This window comes from Cynocephalus volans, chromosome 10, assembly GCF_027409185.1.
Source record: "Cynocephalus volans isolate mCynVol1 chromosome 10, mCynVol1.pri, whole genome shotgun sequence".
NCBI classification, from domain to species: Eukaryota; Metazoa; Chordata; class Mammalia; order Dermoptera; family Cynocephalidae; genus Cynocephalus; species Cynocephalus volans.
In genome coordinates, this window is record NC_084469.1 from 16,701,537 (window position 1) to 16,720,892 (window position 19,356).

Consider the following 19,356-nt stretch of genomic DNA (forward strand, 5'->3'; position numbering starts at 1 on the left):
GGTCCACCCTGGGATACCAAAATCCTCAGATGCTTAATTCCCTTATATAAAAATAACAGTTTTGGGGCTGGCCTGTGGCTCACTCGGGTGAGTGTGGTGTTGATAACACCAAGGCCCCAGGTTCGGATCCCATATAGGGATGGCCAGTTAGCTCACTGGGTGAGCATGGTGTTGACAACACCGAGTCAAGGGTTAAGATCCCCTTACCGATCATCTTTTAAAAAAATAAAAATAAAAAATAATAAAAAATAAAATAACAGTTTTTTCATATAACCTACACACATCCTTCATATACTTTAAATCATGTCTAGATTACTTATAATACCTAATATAATGTAAATGCTATGTAAATAGTTGTTATACTATATATTTTTAAAATTTGCATTATTTATTGTTGTATTATTTTTTGGAATATATTTGATCCACAATTGGTTGAAGCTGCAGTTGTGGAAACTGCAGATGTGGAGGGCCAACTGTACATGAATTTTTATGTTGGCTTTATTCATAATCATCAAAAACTGGATCCAACACAAATATCCTTCAACTGAAGATAGATCAAAATAAAAGTTGAATTTTGAAAACCTGTGATACATCATATGATGGAGTATTACTACTCAACAATAAAAGGGAATGAACTGCTGATACATGAAGCAACACAGATGCATTAAGCTAAGTGTAAGAAGCCAGAAAGAAAAGGCAACTTATTATACAATTCCATTTATTTGACTTTCGGAAAAGAAAAACCATTAGGACAGAGAACAGATCAGTGGTTGTCAGGAGTTAAGGGAAGGAGGAAGGGTTTGACTAGAACTTGGCAACATGAGGTTTTTTTGTTTGTTTATTTTGTTTTTTTAAAGATAACAGGTAAGGGGATCTCAACCCTTGGCTTGGTGTTGTCAGCACCATGCTCAGCCAGTGAGCCAACTGGCCATCCCTATATAGGATCCGAACCCATGGCCTTGGTGTTATCAGCACTGCACTCTCCTGAGTGAGCAACGGGCCGGCCCTGCAACACGAGTTTTTTGTGGGTAGAACTGTTCTGTATCTTGACTGTGTTGGTGATTACACAGCTCTAAGCATTTGTTAAAACTCCTAGCACAGCACACCAAAAAACTGAATTTTACTGTAAATTTAAAATAAAAATAAAAACACATTTATAGTGACTACTTTGAAGAGGTTTAAAAGTAAAAGGTGGGAATAAAATACTAGAAAAAACTAACTTTGTAGATGAGAGAGGTAATCAGATTTTAAACATTTAAAGTCCTGGTTTTCTCCAGGATGAAGGTGGAGATACTGGCTAATTTCAGACTTTTCAACAAGGATGCTGTTAAAAATTGTAGAACAGAAATAAAATACATAGCTTCCAAACCAGTAGAAGGCATGAAAGAAGGAAAAGAACCAAATAAAAAGAGTGGTAAAAACAAAGCACAAAGCTGGCCAGTTAGCTCAGTTGGTTAGAGGTGGTGCTGGTAACACCAAGGTTCCAAGTATGAGCTCTGTATAGCCAGCCGCCAAAAAAAGTAAAAATAAAACAAAGCACTAAATATGATGGTAGAAATAAATCCAAATATATTAGTGATTAGAATAAATGAAAATGGATGAAACACACCAGTAAAAAGATATTTTTAAAAAATCTAGCTATATGATACATACCTAGAATATAATGACGTGGAAAACTTGTAAGGAATAGGTTGAAGAAAAAGTATACAAAGCAAATATTAACCAAAATAAAGCTGGCATAGAAATATTAATATCCAACAAAATATGCAGCCTTTATTTCATACCTGCTGTATGCAGAGCCCTGTCCTAAGCCTGAGGGTGAATATAGGAGAAACAGAAACAAGACTCCTGTCCTACAGGACTATAGTTAGATTATTGACCACATAATTCCAAAATACTTTATTTAGTCAACAAATATTTGTTCCAGCACAAGATGATATTTTTAAAAAAGGGATAAGGGAGTGGAGCATACTTGGAGTTCTGATAATATAAATATTTATTAATCTATGTTGAATTGGTTTCCAAATTCAACATCCAGATACCCGCTCACCAAATGAACCATGCTTCCTAGTACTCATGCCCTGTGTAGTCTCCTCCCGCATTGAATCTGGACTGGCCTTGTGACTCATTTTAATAAATTGGATGTGGCAGAAGAGAAAATATGCTGATTCCGGGCCAATTATGAAGGCCTGAAAACCTCTGCTTTGCACTTTAGGGAAGAAAGCCTCCACGTAATAAGTCCAGCTATCATGCTGTCTAGACTGTGGAGAAGCCACCTGGAGAAGGAGATGCCTTGACACTACAAGGAGAGGAAAGAGATCCAGCCATCTCACCTGAGCCCAGCCTCCCAGCTGTCCCCACCAATGGCTAGACTTAAACACTCTGGCCCGTCGATCTCTAGATGGCTGCAGTTCCAGCAGACATGCAACAGGACTGCCCAGCTGAGCCCAATCAACCTGCAGGATCATGAGAGATAATAAAATGGTTTGGGGATTGTTTCTTTATGCAGCTGTAGATAACCAAAACAATCACTTTCAACTTGGGCTTGACACTGTGCTTGCTAATCATTTTCATAAATGGCATTATTTAATCCTTTCAACAATACTTGGAGGTATATATTACTAACTCCCACTTTACAAGTGAGGAAACTGAGGCTTGAAAATCATGTCACACAGCTAACAAGGAATAGAAGCAGGACTTGAGTCAAGGGCTTCTTAATTACGGAGTCTGCACTCCCAACCGCTGCATTACGTGGCCAGGTGGGGGAGTTGAGGAGTGGAAAAAACAAGACATTTCATAGCAAATCGCGATGTGTCCCATGCTGTGTCTCTTCTAGTGTGACCTCCCTTTAAGCTTTCCCCTTTTTGTTTTTTCATCCTGTGCTACTAAGGAGGGAAGTGGATTCTGGAAAGATTATCAGGTAAGTAGGCAGATGATATAGTTGGGGATTTGATTATAGTTTTGACACATTTCATAACAAGCACTAATCATCCTCAGTGTTCAGTTGTCATTGGAGAAAATGTAAATGCTGCATCTGCTCACTGCCTGTCTTTTCCTCTAGACAAAAGAACACATATTCCTGACAAAGGAGTGTGCCTTGTCCCTCCCCCCCAACCTCAATCGCAGGAAATATCTAAATCTTTATGGGGTCTCCTCTCCCCCCAGCCCAGGCAAGCTTCCAGACTCTTCTGCATCCATCAGGTCTTAGTGATCATCTTAGTCACTGTATTAGTGCATTCCTGTTGCTTATAACAAAATACTGGGAACTGGGTAATGCATAAAGAAAATGAAATTTATTGCTTACAGTTTCTGAGGCTGAGAAGTCCAAAGTCCATCTGAGGGTGGTGACAGTGACACAGGGGTCTCATCTTGCAAGATGGTGGAAGCAGAGAGAGCGGAGAGAGAGACAGACTCTCCTCTTCTTTTAAAGCCCTCAGAACAACACCCCTGACCACCATCTTCAATCCATTCACCACTGCACGGTCCTACAATCCAATCACCTCTTTAAGGCTCCACCTTTCAATTACCATAATAGGATTTCCCACCCTCTTAACAGTCACAGTATGGGCTAAGTTTCTAATAGATAAAAGGTGGGGGATACAATTCAAGCTTCGGGGAGTTTGGGGGGGAATATAATTCAATCCACTACAGTCACCATCCCTGGTTTCAAAGATGAGAAAACAAAATTTCACAGATGACGTGTGGCTTCATCAAAAACACACTGAGAGCAAGTGTCAGAGTCAGGCTAAGACACATCTCCAGATTCCTCCTCCAGTGCTGTCCAAACTCCAACACCCTCTGCAGTCTCCTCCCCAGCTGCAAATAGGTTCTGAGACTTCTGATGGAGCTGATCAGAATCCAGCAGTCTCTAAGAGCACTGAGAATAGCCAGAATCTGTTGAGAACAGAAAATGTCCCAGAAGCCCAACAGTCAGTCATTCAGCACCACGGACAGCTCAGGCGACCTATTACTGGGGAGGCGGGAGGTGGGATGTTGGTTGCCCAGCAAGGCAGAGTGTCAAGGAAGGGAGAGAAAAATATCAGAATGATCTTAGAGACCATCTTGTCCATCCTCCTCAGTTTGCGCAGGAGGAATATAGAGAAGTGACTTGTCCAAGATCACACAGCTAGAGAGCAGCAAGCCAGAGATGGGGCCCAGGAGCCTACTTCCTCACACCTCTTCAAGGCCCTCAGATACTTGTTCCCCATGGCTTATTAGGGGCATGGCCAGAGCTTGAATCAAGGTCACTGAGACCAAAATCTCCTGCCCTTGGGGATGACAAGAAAAGGAAAGAAAAAAAGGAGAAATAAAGGAAACTGAAAGAGCACCTGGCCCTGATGGGAAGGTTTGTGATTTGGCCTCTAACTGCAAGTTCTTGACAGGAGCTTCTTACTTCTCCAAGGTAATGTGGCCTTTCAGAAACGATTTACTTACCATGGCAACCTCATTACAGGTTTCATCTCCATGGCAATTCATCGGAGTTTCTCACCCTCTGTTAAGTACACATGTGACTGCCCATATGTACATCCCAGAAAAATTAATATAAAATCACATTTTTGGAAATAGAGTATCTGATTATCCAAGTCTGCAGCCATGAACATAACAAGACACTTTGAGGGTGGACAGGGATCAGGGCATAGAGAAAGGACACAGAGTGGTCTTTGGCATAGAGAAAGGATTCAGAGTGGTTTCAGGGCAGCTCTGCCTTCTCATTGCCATTTCAAACCTCTCCCAATCTTTTTTTTTTTTTTTTTTTTTTTTTAAGATGACCGGTAAGGGGATCTTAACCCTTGACTTGGTGTTGTCAGCACCACATTCTCCCAAGTGAGCTAACCAGCCATCCCTATATGGGATCCAAACCCGGGGCCTTGGTGTTATCAGCACCACACTCTCCCGAGTGAGCCACGGGCTGGCCCAAACCTCTCCCAATCTTTACAGCTCAGTGCATCTTAAGTTCACCATGGATACAAATAATTTCTCCTTTTCTGGATCCTCCCTAGTGCTCTGTCCATGGCAAAGCCTCAATGTTACCTGCACTGGCAAGAAGTGCTGGGACAAGGAGAGAGGAGATTGGTCCTTCTGACCACAACTTCTGCAGTACCCCAGGGGTGCCCCTCTTGCTTCCCTTGTCCAGTGCACCTCAGTTTGGAGCAGCCCTAGAGTTGGTCACTCCTGTTGCAGACCTCACTTGCCTGATCTGTGGACTGTGGGCACCCCCTTCAACCTGACCTAATCTGCCATCCATTTTCCAGGAAATCCTCATGGTTTCTGATCTAATGAAGACACAAGCCTTCTGTCTTCCAGCAATGCTATGGATTCCTTGAATATCTGTCCTGATGTTTATAATGATGTAAAGCTACCTAGAATGAGTATTCAGTCCACAGCTTGACCTAACCCTCTCTTCCCTCTCTCCTTTCAGTGTTTATCATCATCTTCTCTATCATCATCATCGTAGTAGTAGTGCTATTTCATGATTGACAGGTCATCATCACATTCTGTAACAAAGCAGGAAGTGCCCACAGAAAAGTTCCACCGGCATCCCAAATAACGAAACAGAAAAATCAAGGCATGGTTTCACTTCAAAATTTCAGTTAAAAGTGTAAAATGTACCAGCTATGCACCTTCAAAATATCTTTTGAATTCAGACTTGGATTCAAACTCTGGTTCTGTCGATTATCAGCTGTGGTTTTAGAGGAATAACCTAAGCCATTTGAACCTCATTTCATTAAGTGGACATGACATCTGCCTTGCAGGAATTATTAGATGTGAGTTATGAGAAGAATCAGAAAGGATTATGAGATGAAATATGAAAAGTGCTTCACACTATTCCTGGCATGTGAAGGAGCCTCTCTAAATGACAAGTATGCTTATTGGCACTTCAAAGGGGAGCAATTCCCATGGAATTTTGTTTGGATCTGATGAAAGAGAGTGCTCACCCTCCTTGTGTTTTGTTTATTTGATTAAATATCTTTGATCCTTATGGAGCACGAAGCCCCTTGAAAGCAGGGCTGCGTCTTCAACCAAGGTTGGTGGTGTTCCTGCACTGAATCATGCTGGATGCTGCAGAAAACACAGACGTGGGGAAGACAGTTCTGGTCCTCAAGCGTCGTGCAGAAGGGAGGCAGATGTGGACGCTAGTAACCGTGACAGTGCAGAGCGAGGCACATGCCATGCACTGCAGCATGTTGCCAGGTCTTTTAGAGTGTGAGCTCAGAAACCAGTCTCTCCAGGTTTGGATCCCAGCTCTGCCACTTACTGGCTATACAACCTCAGACAAGTCTCTCAACCTTTCTAGGTCTGTTTCCTCAAGTGTAAAATAAGGATGATAATAGAAGCCACCTATTAGGAGAGTTAATATATAAACAGTCCAACACAGAAAAGGGCTCAATAAACACTAGTTGTTGTTACCTAGACATACAAAGATTGTGTAGAGGGACTATGTGAGAAGCAAGTGTACTTCTGTTTCATGGATGAGGTTGTGCTTGAGCTTGACCTTGGAGGATGAGTAGTCCTCAAAGGGCAGAGGAGGGGAAGAGAAGCATTTGAGGGAAGCAGAGTAACAGGAGCAGAAGCATGGGGAGTGAACTCTGCAGAGGTTTTAGGGCATAACATGAGGGCTGGGTCACAAGAGCACAGAGAGAAATACTGGGACGTGGACTGATGAAGAGGTTTAGGACTTTGGACAGTTCCGTAGGCAATAGAGACCCATCACAGGCTACCCAAGAGGGGAGTGACATGATGCCATCTATGTTCTGGGTAAATCATCTTGGTGGCAGTGAAGGGGGGATCAGGGAAGAGGAAAGTGGTGGGGGTGGGGACCAAGAGGCCATTGGGGGTTTCTAGCACAGCCCAGGCAAAAATCTCAAGGGCTTAAGCCAGGGAGGTAGACAGGAGAGGAGAGGCACTGTGAATGTGGAATCTGCCAAACTTGCTGAAGGAGTGGGCAGAGTCAGACACGGTTTCCCGCTGGGTGGCTGGGAAGACGGCAGAGCAGTGCTCTTACAGGATCAGGGCTCAGGAAGGGGCCGGGCTTGGGGTGGGGGCCTTCTTCAGCTTGGGGCACGTGGCATGGTCCAGTGCAGACGTCTGTATGTCCTGGCTGCCATTCTTTCTCCCCAGCCCTCACAAAGCCCCATAGAGCACCCTGCACAAGTCAAGTGTTCAGCAAATACCTCTGAGTAAGGAACCAGGGGATGGAGGCCTCCAAAGACCAGTCCCCCATCTTCCTCCACTCCACATCCAGCCACACCCTCTCCCTCTCCAGATAATACAGGACTATGGGATGATGCGTGCTGCTACAGTGGGCACTCCCCAACATCCCTTCCTGTTTCTGAGTCATTAGGGGGAAAATGCCCCCAACCCTGTCTCGTGGCACTGCCTTCCTCCCCCGTTCCATCCCGTTGAACCCGTGACATCCATCTTCTGAAGCCCTCCTGATGGGCACCACGGGTGCAGAGGCAATCACATGTGAACACTCACAACCAGTGACCCAACATCTACCGAGGGCAGAGCACTGGGCCAAGCTCGTCGAGTGTCACGTTGTCAAATCCTCTCAACAAATGCTGGTGATGGGCTTTCTAATCCCCCTTTTACAGATGAGAAGACTGTGACTCAGAGAACTTAATGGACGTGCTCTTGCACACACAGCTGGTTCTGTGAAATCGTGAAGTCTCAACTTATTCCATTCCCTCCATCTGCCTCCCGTGCCAGGGCCCCCATCGATGGTTACAGAGACTCCAGGACACAAGTGGAAAGCAGGAGCTACATGTGACTGAAATACTGGGGGCATCTCTCTTGTGATCAGCACCATCTGAACACAAAGTCACTGAACGCAAAGGGCCTCTAACTCTGGAGCCTTTTTCTATCCCAGAGATCTGCATGTCACTGGTCTGGTGTGCAATCCAGGCCGCGGGACTTTTCCAAGCTCCTCCAGGTAATTCTCACGAGCAGCCCAGGTTGAAACTCAGTGTTCCAACAGGAGGCCTTGCCCTGAAAGCATCACTGCTGACATCTGTCCCTCACTGCAGCTACCATGGACCTGCTCTGGTGCCTTAGCACTGGGCCCTCATGCTGGATGGCCGGGGTCCCCACGGCCATGGGCTTCCCAGAAAGTGAGTCCCTTTTCCTGCTCCAGATCTTTCTCTTCACCCACTTCCCTGGTGCTCAGAGCCTTTTTATGGTCCAAGGCTCCCTGCCCCCAAAAGAAGCAATTCTAGCTGCCCTTCTGAAAAGGACTCAAGACCGCAAATTGATCCCACTTCCCTCCCTGGTCCTTATGCCAGAGCATAGCTGTTGTTTTTCCCTCCGTAGGGCCTGCTCAGAGCCAGACAGGGAGGCTGGCTGGTTTCAGCAGGAAGGAGTGGGAGGGCCAGGGGGCGAGAGTAGCCAGAAAGGAGGCAGCCACCATGCAAATGCTGGTTGCATCACCCTCTCTCACTGGGCCTCAGTTTCCTCTGTTTCATAGCAAGAGGGCTGCATGGGACCCCCACCTCCACCCTGCAGAGGGGCCAGAACTGATTTCCTGAGCCCAGAGACTCTAAACATCCACAGAATCACCAGGCTTCACTGCTTTGGGCTACGGCCAGGCTCTGTCCTGATGGCCAGAAGCTGAGATGAGCAGTTGTAGACAGCAAACAATTTCATTATTTTGTAATAAGGGGAGTCCGTTTGGTAGACAAACAAAACAGAATAGTTAAGAATAGAATAGTTAATGGGGAAAAAATAATAAAAGAGGCTTAGTGGTGAATAACGATGGGTCCCCCTCTGTGAAGATATCCAGGTCCACTTGAGGTTTTGAGTTTATAGGATGGTATGAAGCCTCATTGTAAGAGAGGCTCGTTTACCTTTCCAGACCCCCTTGCCCACTCCCTGGTGCCAGCCCTCTCACTCCATATCCCTCAGCCCCCTGGTGATGGGCAATGTGGTGCAGCAAAGCCAGGCTGCGGAGGCAGACACACGAGGATCACATCCTACGCTAGCCATTGCCTGGCTGTAATTAACCTCTCTGAGCCTCCATTTTCTTATCTGTAAAATGGAAATAATCCCCAACATGTAGGGTTGCTGTGAGGATTAAATAATGTTGGTTTATAGATGGAATTCAGTAAATGTTGGTTTCTCCTCACCCTACCCCTTCCCCATCTCCCCCATCACTTTTGATTCCATCCTGGAGCATGGAAATGCTTCCTACAAAAGATCCCAAAGACAGCAGTGGGAGAGAATCCGGGACATGAGGATTCCAACTGCAGTCAGGAACCCCGCATGCAACCCTAACCCTCTCAGTGATCGGTGTGGGCCTCTTCCCATCTGGCTGCATCATTGTCAACATGCAGGTTCCATATCCTGGGCTTTCTGCCCAGGTATTCCCTGAAAAGCAAGCCCCAGGAGGAACTCAGGTGTATAGCTGGCCTGCAAGTTCCCACTGAACCCTACACCCCACTAGCTGGTGCTGGCTACCCCAAAAAGAAATACTAGTTGAGGCACAGAAGACGCACCACTACATCCCCTGTGTAATGATGTTATTAGCATCCTGAGGGCGGAGACTGAGTTGCCTTCATCTTAGCAACCTCTTCTGCACCCAGCACCAGGAGAGTCATATAGGACACGCCTAATAAATATTGGCACTGGCTGGTGCATTAGTGAGACCTGGGTTTGCTTGTTACCTCTGCCACCCATTGGCTGGGGGTGCAACCTTGAGCCCATCACCTAACCACACAAGTATATGACAATCTTATGAGGGTAAGTTTGCTAACTGTTGCTTTTGTTGTTGAAAATTGTTGAAATCTAGAACTTTCCATGGACTAGATTGTACCTATCACAGAATCCCAAGTATAGGAAATAGAGCTATTGCTGCGAGAGTATGTGGGTTCTGCCCCAGGACACCCCCAGCTGCCATCAGAGTCCAACACCTGCCCTGCCTGCCCAGCTGGGGTTCAACATTCTGGAAACCCCATGTGCCTGGTGTGATCTTGATTGACAAGAGAGGATCATGAGCTGTGTTCAAGGGATGCTACTCAGAAATCCCACAAGAGACCTTTGTATTAAATATATGCGTACATGCATGCATGAACACGTATACCTTTTTCCCAAAATTGGAATAGTGGATGTAGGCCACTTTTGTCTGCACCCACTTCTCATGCTTCTTTCTTTCTCTCTGAAACCACCCCTAATGGTCAAGGCTTCTCTCAGTCTGCTGCTGAGTTGAGGTCTGGGGTGGGCAACTCTCAGCAGCCATGGCCGAGCAGCCCTCTGTGAATCTGGCTCAGACCAGCAAGTGGGAAAGTAGATGGATGTGGGGGTATAAGTGCCCTCTACTGCCCCCCCATTCTAGGGGATATCTTGCTGGTGAGGGCACACCTGGCCCCAGAAGAACCATCCCTGACCCCGAACACAAGGTGTGGAGGGATTAACCTGGTCACTGAGATGCATGGAACCAGCCACCTGCACCCCAGGGTTAGTGGCTCTGAGGAGCAAAGCGTGTTCTCAGGCCTTGAGGCTGCAGGCTGGGGCTGGACTGTAGCTCTGCCATGCCCCTGCATAGCCGGTGCTTGGCACAATACCTGTCCCACACTAGGTACCCAATAGACACTGGTTGAATACATGAACTTGGGCATTAAACTGAAACTTAGTTTCCTCTCTAAACAGGAAACTAGGGGAATATCTGCTCCTCTTACTCACCAAGGTATTGTGGGGAGCAAAGGAGATCATGTAGAGTGAAGACCCAAGTCACGCCGGCAGGACTAGCTCTGCCCCTTCCTAGCTGCGTGACCCACGCAACCTCTTTGAGCCTCAGTTTCCTCATCTGCAAAATGAGAGTAGCAATGAAAGCCTCCTCACGAGGGTGGGAGCTCAGCGCTTGGCACATTAGGCATTCGATACATTATTTACATCCTTCTTATGAAACAGCTTTGAAAACTACACTACGTTTTGCAAATAGGAATTACTATTTTTTGCTCAGGGATCCCATGTCAGAGAACCAAATGTTTTGGCTCTGGGAAAGAGTTCATACAATAAACAAAACTAATAATAATCATAATAATTGTCTTTACTGAGTGTCTATTAAATGCCAAGCACTAAAATTAAAAAAAATAATAAAAGACAAAAAATAAAAGTAAAATTAAAAAATAGAAATAAAAGAAAAAGCAATAAAACCCCAGGCACGGTGCTGGCTGTACTTCACACACGTCATGTCATGGGAGCTGTGGGTCCCACTACTCCCATTTTATAGATGAGGAGACAGGTACAGAGAGGTTGAGCTACTTCCCCAAAGTCACAGAGCTAGGAAGCAGGGAAGCCAGAACCCGAGGCTTTGCTCTTCTGAATCCAGGAGCCTCTGAGATTTGGCCCCTGCATCCTGAGCAGGCCTCATAGGAAGAGCTCTTGCTGCCCAAGAGGTGGGGTGGCTGAGGGCTTTCAAGAACCAGAGCCCTTCTCCAGCCTCCACCCAGATGCCCAAGGCTCAGGATTCTGATCCAGTCTCACCCTTCCCCTGGTGCACCGCGCCTCATTTGCTCTTATCTTAAGTAATTCAGAATCCCCACCCCCACCCAATGTTTATATAAAGCAGTTCAGTAAACACACTGCCTTAGGCTGCGGGGAGAACCAGGATGGGCCACAAATGTGATCTCTTGCTCTGCACCCCTTCCCAGGACCCATATCACGCCTGCTGTTACCCTTGAGGCTGGATCCTCCTGCCTTTGTGTGTAACTGCTTGCCTGAACACACACTCATGCACCTGTGCCCGGGTGTGCATACATACACATGGGTGTATAAGTCAGGGGCTGGGGGGCCCAGACACGCATGCCCGGACACAGACATGTCTTCACTGTCTTTTTTTTGACAGAAAATCCTACAAAGCTTCTCCACTAAGGCTTTCCTTTTTCAGCAAATTCAGGAAATGTAACTCTTGAATCACCCTCCTCTTGCTCCAGTCACAGTTAGTAACAGACACATTTTATTAGAGGAAAGTCCTCATGGTTGTTCACTCTAACTTGGCCAGGCAACAAAGTGTTTAAGCCCGTGTTCCTCCTGAAATCCCCATTTTCTGGTCATCTGATGTTTACATGAACACCTGCAGCTGTCTGAGCAGAATTCTCCAGGCCACTGCTTCAGCCCAGGCTCCAGACACCTGTGCTACTGGAAGCCAGATATCCAGGCTACTCTCCCCAGATCAGGCTGGGCTACCTGTATGCCACACCAGAGTATCAATAGTACGTTCTCCATGTTGGGTGTCTGCCCCATGGACACTTTACAAGGAGTCTTTGACCCCTGGCTTTACTGGCCTGTCTTGTCCAACTTGATGAATCCTGCCAGGTCTGAAATTGGGGCGGCAGGTTGCGGGGGGGCGGGGCACAGGGCGATACATCCTAATAGTGATGATCCTGACTGCACAGGAGAGCTCAGGAGCCTGGAAGATTCTGGATCCTGCATAGTCAGCAACCATCTGTGCTTTTGTGGAGATACTCCCCCTACCACCCCCTTCCTTATGGAACTCGCACAAGAGACATGACATGGTGTTCTCTGTGCTTCTCTTGCCAAAGCCAGTTAAGGCTTCAGCCGTCTTCCTAATTCTCCTTCCCTTCCACCTGTGGCAAAAGAGAGGAGAGGCAGAAATCCATTAGGGCCTTCCCCCGCAAATCTTCCAACTACTGGGGAGCCTGAGTGGGGTTGGCACTACAGTAGGGGGGTATGCATAGGCCACAAAGCCCGGCCGTCTCTCTCAGGGTCCCCAGTTTTAGTTCTCCCCCAGACCAGACACTGGCAGACAGCAGAACCCCCCAGTCCCTCTTGGCCAGTGAGTGCCAAGGCTCTCACTGCTAAACACTGCTGTAGGGGAAGGCAGCACCTGCAGGAGGCTTCAGGTTCTGGGCAGCTGGAGCGTCTCACAATGCAAGGCCCCCAAGACAACCGCATGTGGAGGCCGTTTTCTCCATTTTAAACATCCCAGGTCCCCTTCACCAAAAAGCTTCTCACTCTCCGGAATGCAACAAAGGGGCTTCTTCACAGTCTACTCTCCCACCCTCTACAAGTGAGGGGTCAAGACAAGCCCTTAGAGGGGGCTTTTGGCCTTATAATTAAAAAAAATTTTTTAAAGATGACCGGTAAGGGGATCTTAACCCTTGGCTTGGTGGTGTCAGCACCACGCTCTCCCAAGTGAGCTAACCGGCCATCCCTATATGGGATCCGAACCCGTGGCCTTGGTGTTGTCAGCACCACGCTCACCCAAGTGAGCCACGGCCGGCCCTTATAACTAAAATTTTAATTAGCTCTCGTCCCCTCCCCCTCCCTTCCCAACTGAGTTTTACTTATTCGCTGTCCTGCACTACTAATGTTCCTGTTTTCCCCCTGTGGACTCAATTCACTGTTTTTATTTTTGTTTCCATCTCATGGAAGAGCCTCAAATTTCCATTGTTTTAATTAATCTCTCCAGCTGTCTGGCCGCCCGGCAGGACCTGCTCCCTCCCCGTTCAGCGTAGAAAACGGTTCCTTTTTCCCTTTCCCGGCTCCGGCCTGAGCCTGGAGCCCCAGGAGCCCGGCCCTGCCTGACAGCTCCCAGCCAGGCGACCCACGCAGGTCCCAAAGTGCCCGCCACTAGGGTACATGCCACCTCTCCCTCCGACCCCCCACACCCCCCGCAGGCAGCGCTGGAAGCCGCAGGAATCCCGACGGCTGCAGTTTCACTACAAGATTTCTTTCCAAATGCAAAATCAGGCCGACGAGCTCCGCGACTGCGGGTCTTCAGCCAGTCCCCCCGCCCTGCTCGTGGGCCGCCCCCATCAACACACACGCGACAGACCCTCGCCCCAAACTGCTTCCCACAGCCACTTCCAGCCTACAGAGTTAAGAACTCTCCTCCGCCCTCCCACCCCCAGCGCTGAAGCGCACAGGACCGAGCGGGCGTGCCAGTCCCTTCCCGCGCCGCTGCGGAGTCCCGCGGTGTCCCCGGACCCGAGCGCGCCGAGGCACGTCGCCGGCCCTCGCGCTGCCCGCCCGGAGCCCACAGAGGGTGGGAGGGTCCCGGTCCCCCTCCGCCTCTCCTTGCAGCCGCGCTGGCGAGGGCGGCCGGGAGGCGCTCAGTACAGCCCCAGCAGGGCGGCGCCCACGTCCCTGGAAAGCCAGAAAGTCGATACCGCTCCGGCTGGTGAGCAGATTGCAGCCCAGGAAGAAAACGCCGAAGACCACGGTGAGCGACAGCACGCACAGCACTGCGACCCGCGCCACGCGCGACACCCACAGGCTGCGTTTGTCGGGCGCCAGCCCCGCGGGGACCCCGTCGCTGGCGGCCAGCGGCGCGCCCCCCGGGCAGCAGCCCAGCCACGTGCCCAGCCCGTGGCTGCGGTTCCCCAGGGCGGCCTCGGCGCTGCCGCCCACGCCGCCCACCTCCTCCGAGCGGCTGTGGTTCAGGAAGGTCGCGTTCATCTCGGCGGGGCGCCGGGGCGCACGGGGGGCTCGCCGGCGTCCGCGCCCTCGGGGCGCTCCAGGCACCTGGCGGGAAGCGGTGGCCCGGAGGAGCGAGCAACAGGCTGCGCACGAGCTGGTGCGGGAGAGCTCAGCGCGCTTAGCGGTCGCAGGCGGAGTCCCTCGCCTGGCGGCTGCCCCGCCCCTAGCAACGGCCCGGCCCCGCCCCCGACCCCGTGATGTCTCCTGGGGCGAGAATCCCGCCGAGAGCGCGGCCTCCGCAGACCCCTGCAGCCTGCGAAGCTCGGCCTCGCCCCGGTTTGCTGCTGTGTGTTCTGGGTCAGAAAACCTCCCCAGGGCCCAGCGGTGGCGCACTCGGAGGAGTGCGGCGCTGCGACGCTCCCCCCCGCGGGTTCGGATCCTATATAGGAATGGCCGGTGCACTCACTGGCTGAGTACCGGTAGCAAAAAAAAAAAAAAAAGAAAAAAGAAAAAGAAAACCTCCCCAACGTGCCCATTCCAGGATTTGGTGCTGTTAGCAGTCATGTCCTTCCGGAAGTTTGCCCTAAATCTCGTCTCCGCTCCTTATTTAAGCGCTGGTAAGCCTTCCTAGATATCAGAGGGGTAACTGTGACCCCCAGCGTGGGGGCCCCCGGACGGTCCTGCACCGCCCCTGCTGGGGACCTCCCACCTTTTCCCGGGCTGAAGGCTGTCGCGGTGAGGAATACTCTGCCTTTCTCCCCACATCTTCTCCACCCCCCCATTAGACTTTTTTAATTAAAAAAAAAATAGGTTATTAGAGCTTTTCCCCTTTCCTTTTTACAAAAACATAGTCATTGTAGACTAGTTAGAAAGCATGGATTAGCAAAATGAACAAAATCTGAAAACCTCATACCCAGAGAGGGTCGATGTTATCACCTGCGTACAAACTCTTCAGGGCCTTTGCCTTTTCCTACTTCTCTCTCTATACGTGTACTTGTTGAAATGGGCATGCGCTGTTCATGCACACTGTCCGGCACATGCTGTTTTGTAACCTCTTGTCATTTAACAGTGTATCTTTCCCCAGTGATAGTCATCTACAACAGTGGCACTGAAATGCCTGGAGGGTTTGTTGAAACCCAGATTGCTGGGCTGCACCCAGAGTTTCTGAAGCAGTAGGTGCAGGACACGGCCCCAGAATGTGCATTTCTAACAACTGCCAGTGATGCTCGAACAACTGATCTACAGCATCATTTTTAGGGAAGGAAGGATGTTTTGAGGAGACGTAGACCACTACAAGTTATTTAACCAAGTTTCCTGGTTTTGGATATTGGAGTTGTTTCCTCTTTTTTTTTTTTTTTTTTTTTGCATTAGAAACAATATTATCGTAAAGAGGCATATAAGGAAGTCTTTGTGCAGAAACTGTAATTTTTATTTAGATTATATTTCGAAAAATAAACATGTAGAATCAAAAAGTACATCCTACTAAATTGTCCTCTAGAGTTGTACCAGTTTACACTTTTGCTCTGTGGGGAAGAAGACCCCCCCACCATCCTAGTTATTGTCATTATTTTAAAAGTCTTTGCCTGAGTTTAAGGGAAGTGGGGGGATGTTTTCACCCTTGTGTTAATTTTCATTCTTTGATTGTTGTGGGAGAGTAAGGAAAGCACTCAGGGTTTGCAATAGTCCAGGGAAAAGATGCTGGCTGGAGACTTGAATCCCAGTGGTGGCAGGGAAGATCAGTGGATGGAAAAGGCCTAGCAAATTGGAGTGAGGGGATCCAGGAGCCTCCCACACACAAGTGTCTCAAAGCCCCTACCTCCTGCTGTGAGTTGAATGTGGCCCCCAAAGTTCATGTGTTGGAAACTTGATACCCCGTGGGAGGTATTGGGAGGTGGGGCCTAATGGGAGTGTTTGGGTCCTGGGGGCACTGCCCTCGTGACTGGGTTAATGCCATTATTGCAGGAGTGGGTTCCTTATAAAAGAAAACTTTCAGCTCCCTCTTGTTCTCTTCTTGCTTCCTTCCTGCCAGGTGATGCCCTCTGCCACGTTAAGACACAGCAAGATGGTCCTCACCAGATGCCAGCCCCTCAATCTTGGACTTCCCAGCCTCCAGAACTGTGAGAAATAAATTTCTATTATTTATAATTACCCAGTCTCAGATATTCTGTTATAGCAGCACAAAATGGACTAAGACACCTCCCCCCCACACACCCACACATTCATTATCAGAGGACTAATTTGTGTGTGTGTGTGTGTGTGTGTGTGTGTGTGTCCTGGTAAGCTACAAAAACTCATTTTAAAGATGAAGAAACTGAGGTGCATGCACATGTGCACACACAGCAGATCAGGAAACAACGGCCTGGCTCTTCCTCTGTAGGGGGGCATAGAAAATTGTAGTAGAATTGTAGAAAAATATAACCTTAATGTACACAGTCTTGTAACAAATGCTTAAGCAAAGAAGCTTCTAAGGGGCCATGCAGGGTCAGGCCCCAGCACACTAAACATTAATAGCCCCCACCCGGTTCCAGGAAATGACTGGTTCCTTATCTAAAGGCCACCTGGCCAGACCCTGGGGAAGATAAACGATTGAGAAATGCAGTATCGGGGTGCCAGCCTGCTAAAGCCCACCTGTAAACCTAAAGGCGCCACAGATAACCAACAACTCATCCTGTCACAAGATCTGTTCAGAAAAACTGTATAAAAGCTGTTTGTATTGTAAATTCGGGGTCGCTTATGTCTTGAATGCTGAGTGACCCCAGCATGCTGGAAATAAACTCCTCTTGCTTGATTGCATCGGACTCTGTCTCGTGGTCTTTGTGAGGTGAGCTATCCCAGCGTGTGGGGTTTGTGCATGGTGCACGGATCTTACACCTCCCCAGCCCTGGGGAAGCTGGCCTGGCACAAGGGCACTCAGAGTTTTCTGGGCAGGAGTCTCCCTGCCCTGACCACCACTCAGAGCCAACATAGAGGAGAGAGACAGAGGGTACCTGGCCTGTACATTTTGCCATCTGCTTTAGACCAGTTGGATTTCTTTAGAAAAATGCCCGGTTTTGTCCTTTGCCCATCCTTCTCCTGAGACCAACCCCGGACCTTTGATACACTGTGGACTTGGAACCAATGCCCTTGACTCCATCCAGCTGAAGTCAGGCTGCCTGTTGCAAAGAAAGGCGTTGGGGGTGAGGAAGGGTACAGAGGGGCCTGGCCACTCCAGCAAGTGGCGAGGAGGCTGATATGATGGCTGACCATTCCTGTGCTAAGCTCCTAGCATACGCTCAGTGCATTCAGTACATCACCTCACTGAATTCTCACACCAGCCTTTGGGTTTCTGCTGGACTGTCCCTTTGACATGAGAAAACATAGGCTCAGAGTGTTTAATTGACTGACCCAAGAACACACAGCTAGTTAAGCATCTGAGCCACAATTTGAACCCACATCTGTCCTGTTCCAAAGCTATGCTCTTAATTATTCCTGTCCCCCTCTCTTCCGTCATCTCTGAGCTGGTTTCTCTGGATACCTTGGGTGGGGGAGGCCGGTGTGAAGATATCATCTTTGACCCGGGAGCAGGAAGGGAGAGAGAGGGAACTTGGGCTTGTGGAAATAAACAAAAAGTACCCAAATGAGAACAAGCAAAGGCTATTTATTCAGAGCTTGCCATAGCCAGCGAGTCAGCCACTGTCACTTCTGTTTGACAGAGACTCAAAGGCAGGCAGAGGAGTGGGAAAGCTTCACAATGGAGGAAGGCCCTGATTGGAGGCTATTAGCCCAGGAAAGCCGTCGGTGTGCTCCCTAGAACGGGGGCTTCCTATGGGATTGGTTAGGGAGCATACTTGGCTTTCTCCAGTTTATCCGATATTGGAAGGAGGGAAGCTGTCCATTATTGATCACGTCCTGACCATTTTGTACTAATTGCTACAGTGGTTATTGTGTGGCTTCCTGGACTGTTATGGCAGGTTTTGGGTCAGAGTTCTATTTTGAGTTATGGTCTGGCCATTGTCCATTTGCATTTCTGTCTCTCAGACTCCTCCACGTCAGGAGTGAGGCTCTCCCTGGCCTGGTTCCCCACCCAGTCCCTCCTCCTCTGCTCCTCCTCCTGCCCTTTCTGGAGCCTCTGGTCCCAGCAAGTTTGGTTGCAGTTTGATGTGCATTAACTCTTGATTCTTATAATAACCCTGAAAGGTAAGTGTATTGGTTATTTATTGCTTCATTACAAATACCCCCAAATTGAGCAAATATTTATTATCTCACACAGTTTCTGGGGGCCAGGAATCCAGAATTGGCTTAGTTGGGTGGCTGTGGCTCAGGGTCTCTCATGAAGTTGCAGTCAAGGGGTTGGCCAGGGCCACAGTCATCCAAAGGCTTGACTTGGGGTAGAGGATCAGCTTCCAAGATGACTGTTGGCAGGAGGCCTCAGTTCCTGACCATTGGATCTCTCCATGGGGCTGCTGGAGTGTCCTCATGGCATGGTAGTGCTGGCTTGCCTCAGAGCCACTCTTGAAGACTGTGCTAGAAGGTGAGCAACTGGTGGAAGGGAGAGGGACAAAAGAGTGAGGCTGCAGAGTGAAATGTTAGCTAACGTTGTTATTTAATCTTCATAGCAAACTTTGTAGAAAGAAATCATTGGCCCCACTTGACAGATGAGAACATGGAGGCTCAGAAAGGAGAAAAATCTTGCCTCTGGTCACAGAGCTGGTAACTGGCACAGCCTGGATTTAATCCCTTAGCTACCTTACATCCAAGTTCTTGCCAGCACTTGGTGTGTGGGGGGTGAGGGGGGAGGTACTTTACTGTTAGGAAAAGAACCCCCAAGGGCTGGCCCGTGGCTCACTCGGGAGAGTGTGGTGCTGATAACACCAAGGCCGCGGGTTCGGATCCCTATATAGGGATGGCCTGTTTGCTCACTGGCTGAGCGTGGTGCTGACAATACCAAGCCAAGGGTTAAGATCCCCCTTACCAGTCATCTTTAGGAAAAAAAAAAAAAAA

The 19,356-nt window shown here is 48.7% G+C and overlaps 1 pseudogene; it reads right to left on the reverse strand.

The window, feature by feature from the left end:
* Positions 1 to 14,069: 14,069 nt before the first annotated feature.
* On the reverse strand, positions 14,070 to 14,415 carry LOC134387084 (reprimo-like protein; annotated as a pseudogene).
* Between the last annotated feature and the right edge of the window lie 4,941 nt (positions 14,416 to 19,356).